This window comes from Pseudophryne corroboree, chromosome 1 (assembly GCF_028390025.1).
Source record: "Pseudophryne corroboree isolate aPseCor3 chromosome 1, aPseCor3.hap2, whole genome shotgun sequence".
Lineage (NCBI taxonomy): Eukaryota > Metazoa > Chordata > Amphibia > Anura > Myobatrachidae > Pseudophryne > Pseudophryne corroboree.
In genome coordinates this window covers 303,757,880-303,762,683 of record NC_086444.1, presented here as the reverse complement: position 1 = coordinate 303,762,683, position 4,804 = coordinate 303,757,880, and the positions used below count along the sequence as shown (strand labels likewise).

The 4,804-nt window shown below is 50.4% G+C and overlaps 1 pseudogene; it reads right to left on the bottom strand.

Moving 5' to 3' along the window:
* Positions 1–454: 454 nt before the first annotated feature.
* Positions 455–574, bottom strand: LOC134937752 (5S ribosomal RNA; annotated as a pseudogene).
* Between the last annotated feature and the right edge of the window lie 4,230 nt (positions 575–4,804).

The window sequence follows — 4,804 nt, the reverse complement described above, 5'->3', positions numbered from 1 at the left end:
AGGCCTTAGCGTCTGCATACACGTGGAAGTCGAGAAAAACCAAAACAAAGAAGTGTTGGAAAGTAGACTCTTTTTTGGGAGCACTCTAATTCAGAGGGTAACATTGTAACATGTTGATACTGATAAAAACATTTTTAATAGGTAACTCATAAAATAGGATTTAAGGAGTATCTGCATATGAATATAGAAGCTTCGCGAAAATATAGAAAAAGATTATAAATCATGTGTGATATCCATATCACAATCTACCAGTTGCCGGAAATTAATAGCTGTGGTACCAGAATTAATTAAACATTGCACATTGAAACTCATGTAATATGTGACATGTGACCATCATTTATTCTGCAGATATCCATTATGGATTATTATAAATGCAGAGAATTAAATCATTGGTCATGTGAGAATCGAGTACCCAATAGTATATGTATAAGTGACACTGTGTTGGGGAGTCAATTTGTTGCAGTACCAGGGTGTTCAGAGGTGGTCTCCCATCCTAGTACTAACCCGGCCTTTCACTGCTTAGCTTCCAAGGTCAGAAGAGATTGGGCATCTCCAGTGAGGTATGACCGCAAATATTGTACTCACCCTCTTGAGTCACCCAGGTATATATAGTATGACCGCTATATATTGAGGGTTTGTTAAACATATATGGTACAGTGGTCAACAGAACAATGAGATTATGTGCAGCCACCTGCTTTAGTCGCCATGTGACATATCAGCCACAAAAGAAATACAAGCATGAGTGACGGCCTGTTATGTGGGAAAAATTCTTTGACACCACACAACGTCCACAATTAGGAGTTGCCTTTCACAGATGCAGAAAATTAAATCATTATTCTAGTGAAAACCAAGTACCCAATAATTTATGTATAAGTGACACTGCCCTTCTTCTTCTTCTTCTTCTTCTCATTCTAAAATAGGTAATTTCGTGCTAAGATTGGTCCAGTAATCTTACAAACTTGTCCTATAAGAGGAACAAGATGGCGGGAGCCTCATGACTCATGAAGAGTCATCCTTCAGCACTCAGGAGAGGACTGTGTCTAGGGGTCCAGTGGGGAATGTGTGTCCCTGGGGCCAGGAGAAGGAGGTGGTAGGGTGGGTAGTGTATGTACCCACTGGCTTTGGGGGGGTACTGTATGTTCAGAAGGGCGGGGCATAGAGCAGCTTATGGGTATGTTCCAGGGGCAGGGGTGTTAGTTAGGATGGGTACTGTACTGTGAGGCATGGAGCACAAGCTCCAAACACTCCGCCACTGCTGGGGGTAGGGTGGGAGTAATAGTGGGAAGCAGTGAGCAGGATGGGAGCAGTAGAAGTGCAGAACAGAGGGTAGGTTGGGACTAGTTGTGGTGGAGAGCAGGGGGCAGGCTGGGAATAGTAGTGGGGAGCAGGAGCCAGACTAAGAGTAGTAGCGGTGGGGAGCAGGGGGCAGGATGGAAGTAGTAGTGGTGGAGAGCAGGGGGCAGGCTGGAAGTAGTAGTGGTGGAGAACAGGGGGCAGGCTGGAAGTAGTAGTGGGGAGCAGGGGCCAGACTAAGGGCCCAATTCAGACCTGATCGCTGCTGAGACTTTTGTACAGCGGGCAATTATCGATGGACTGCGCATGTGACTGAACAGATTCACAACTGTCCGCTGACTGAGGGACATTTTTGCACAGCGTACACATGTGATCGCACACTTGCATGGGGCGAATTTACATTTCCCTTGGGCGGCGACTATATGATTGCAGGACAACAAAAGTAGCAGCACAGCAATCAGGTGTGAATCGGCCCCAAAAGTAGTAGTGGTGGGAAGCAGGGGAGAGAATGAAAGTAGTAGTGGAAAGTAGGGGACAGGATGGGAGTAAGAGTAGTACAGAGTAGGAGGACAGGCAGGGAGTAATGGAAGGAGGTCAGGATGGGAGTAAGAGTAGTGCAGAGTAGGGGGGAAGGCAGGGAGTAATAAAAGGGGGGACAGGATGGGAGTAGTGGTGGGAAGAAGTGGGCAGGATGAAAGTGGAAGGGACTCGGCGAGCAAGTTAGAATAAGCTGAACAATGATCTCACCTCTTCTTTGCAGCTCCCGGGTGCCAGCCACCGTTACTCCCTCCATGCTGACAGCAGGCTCTCACAGGATGGATGGACACTTGGACAGCCTGAGTGGAATTGATGGGTCCCTCTTTTCCAGTAGCTCACACCCAGTAGCGGATCTTGCCACGGGCAAGCAGGACTTTTGCCAGGGGCGCCGCCTTCCGGAGGGCGCCAGCGCCATCCGGAGGGCGCCGCATCAGGGCAAGATCCGCTGCTGCTGTGCCCCCCGCTGCCCCTGGCCGCTGTGAAGGGAAACTAGAGTTTCCCTTCGTGGAGAGGTCCTTTACTGTGCGGTGCGCGATGACGTCATCGCGCACCGCCATTAAAGGACCTCTCTACGAAGGGCTTCACAGCGGCCAGCAGCAGCGGGGGGCACATTTCAGTCTGTACAGAGGGCGTAAATGACCACACCCCCTGCATGAAGCCACGCCCCCATTGCCGCCCGGCCCCCATTGCCGCCCGGGGCGCGCAAAGCCCCAGAACCGGCCCTGCTCACACCCGTCTCTTCCCTGTGTGGTTCAGGGGAGCTTGGACACGGAGGTGGACGCAGCCTGCAATCGGGTTGGGGGGAGGGGGCCACACCTCCGCACCGACTGTACATGAATGGCTCTTCAATGCTTCCATGCCTGCCTGTCCACAGTGGTGCCCGCCTCATCACTGGTGTCGGCCAACATTTGCAGTACAGGCTGCACTGGCGGGGGGTTGTAAATTCTTAACATCACCTGTATTTTTTGAAAATGTGTCTCATGTGGTAATCATAAACTTGTGCATCAACAAGGAGATCTGTCAAGGATCCTTAAGGACCAAGTTTGACCACCAATGCCATATGGGCACGTTTTGCTAAGGGAAGGAACAACTTTAGACATCACACACAGGACCAGCTGTTACAGGAGGAGGAGGGTGATAATGCCCTGTGACTTCTTGCAGCACTTTCACTAGTATAGCTGTAAGTACGTCTGGCGCTGTCTGGGTGACAGTCGGCGGCAGGGACGGCCCTGGGAGAGGGGCATGACCTCCTTTGCAGCTCTACCCTTCCTGTTTATGATGCGGCCAGTGGCGTGCGGTGAGGTCAGTGGCTGGTGAGGCACTACAGCCATAATGTCCACCGAATCCTGCCGATGACCCCTATCACTGCCGAGCCAATGCCCGCTACTGCCCCTGAGCCAATGGCTTACAAACTCGCCCACCATCAACTGACCCAGCCCTCCGCCACTAATTTGCATCTCAGTCCGATGCCGCCAATGCCCGCTGCCTGCCTGCTCATCATACTTGTGATATACTGTACATTTTTATTGGGAAAAAAAAAGAGTCTTTGGGACTGGGAAGGGAGTGGGAGGAGGACATGAATGCAATTTTGCTGTCCAGGGCTTCCATTAACTTAATGGAAAAGGGTCTGAATGGGTTAAAAAAATGTAAAAAAAATGCTTGAGGTCCCCCCTCCTAAGTATAACCAGTCTCAGGCTCTTTGAGCCGGTCCTGGTTGTTTAAATACTGGGGGAAAAAATGGACAGGGGTTCCCCGTATGTAGACAACCAGCACCGGGCTCTTAGTCCGGTCCTGGTTCCAAAAATACAGGGGACAAAAGATGTAGGGTCTCCCGTAACCAGCACCGGGCTCCACTAGCCAGGGAGATAATGCCACAGCTGGGGGGAAACATTTGTAGCCATAAGTGTTTCAAACAAATGAATATTGTTTTTTTGTTGTGGAACTACAAGGCCCAGCAAGGCTCCACTGCTTGCTGGTACATGGAGAACCTCAAGTACCAGCATGCAGGGAAATAACGGGCTCGCTGGTACCTGTACTTCTACAACAAAAATACCCAAATAAAAACACAACACACACACCGTGAAAGTAAAAATTTATTAAAACACACTTACACACTCACACATATTTACCTACATCCCACGCCGATCACGTCCACTTGTCCATGTAGAATCCAATAGGGGTACCTGTAAAAATGAAAATTATATATACAAACTTCGTTCTAATCCACAGGAGGGGAAAATGAGAGAGAGAGTTAGAGAGAGAGAGACCTGGTTATGCTGCTACCTTCGAGGAAGGAGCCGGCAGGAGTCCCCGACCTGGTTATGCTGCTGCCTGGGAGGAAGGAGCCGGCGGAACACGAAGGAGAGGGGAGAGCCGCAGAGAGTTATGCTGCTGCCTGGGAGGAAGGAGCCGGCGGAACACGAAGGAGAGGGGAGAGCCGCAGAGAGTTATGCTGCTGCCTGGGAGGAAGGAGCCAGCGGAACACGATGGAGAGGGGAGAGCCGCAGAGAGAGAGTGTCCCCGACCTGGTTATGCTGTTGCCTGGGAGGACGGAGCTGGCGGAAGACAAAGGAGAGGGGAGCGCTGCACTAAGACGCTGCCACTGCTATGCACGCCCTTTGCCCCGTACAGCACTGCCAGTGACAGCCGGATGCAGTCACTGTCAGTGCTGCAGCTGCTGCCCAGTGACCAATCACAGTGACAGGGGCGTGCTTTTAGATAGGCTGAAAGCACATCCCTGCTGTTCTGCGGTACTAGGGCAGGTGCCACTTCTTTTACTTTTTTCAATGGGCTTTTACAGCCCTTTGCTTGGCCCCGCCCCCTGCTTCTGGCCGATTACAATGCACAGCGGGAGGCACCGTTCTCGGTGCCGCACAAATGTATTTAAACAGCCATTTACAATCTAAAAAAAATTACATAATATAAAAAATATACTTATGACACAGAATATGTGTCATAAGTATCTTCTTTCTAT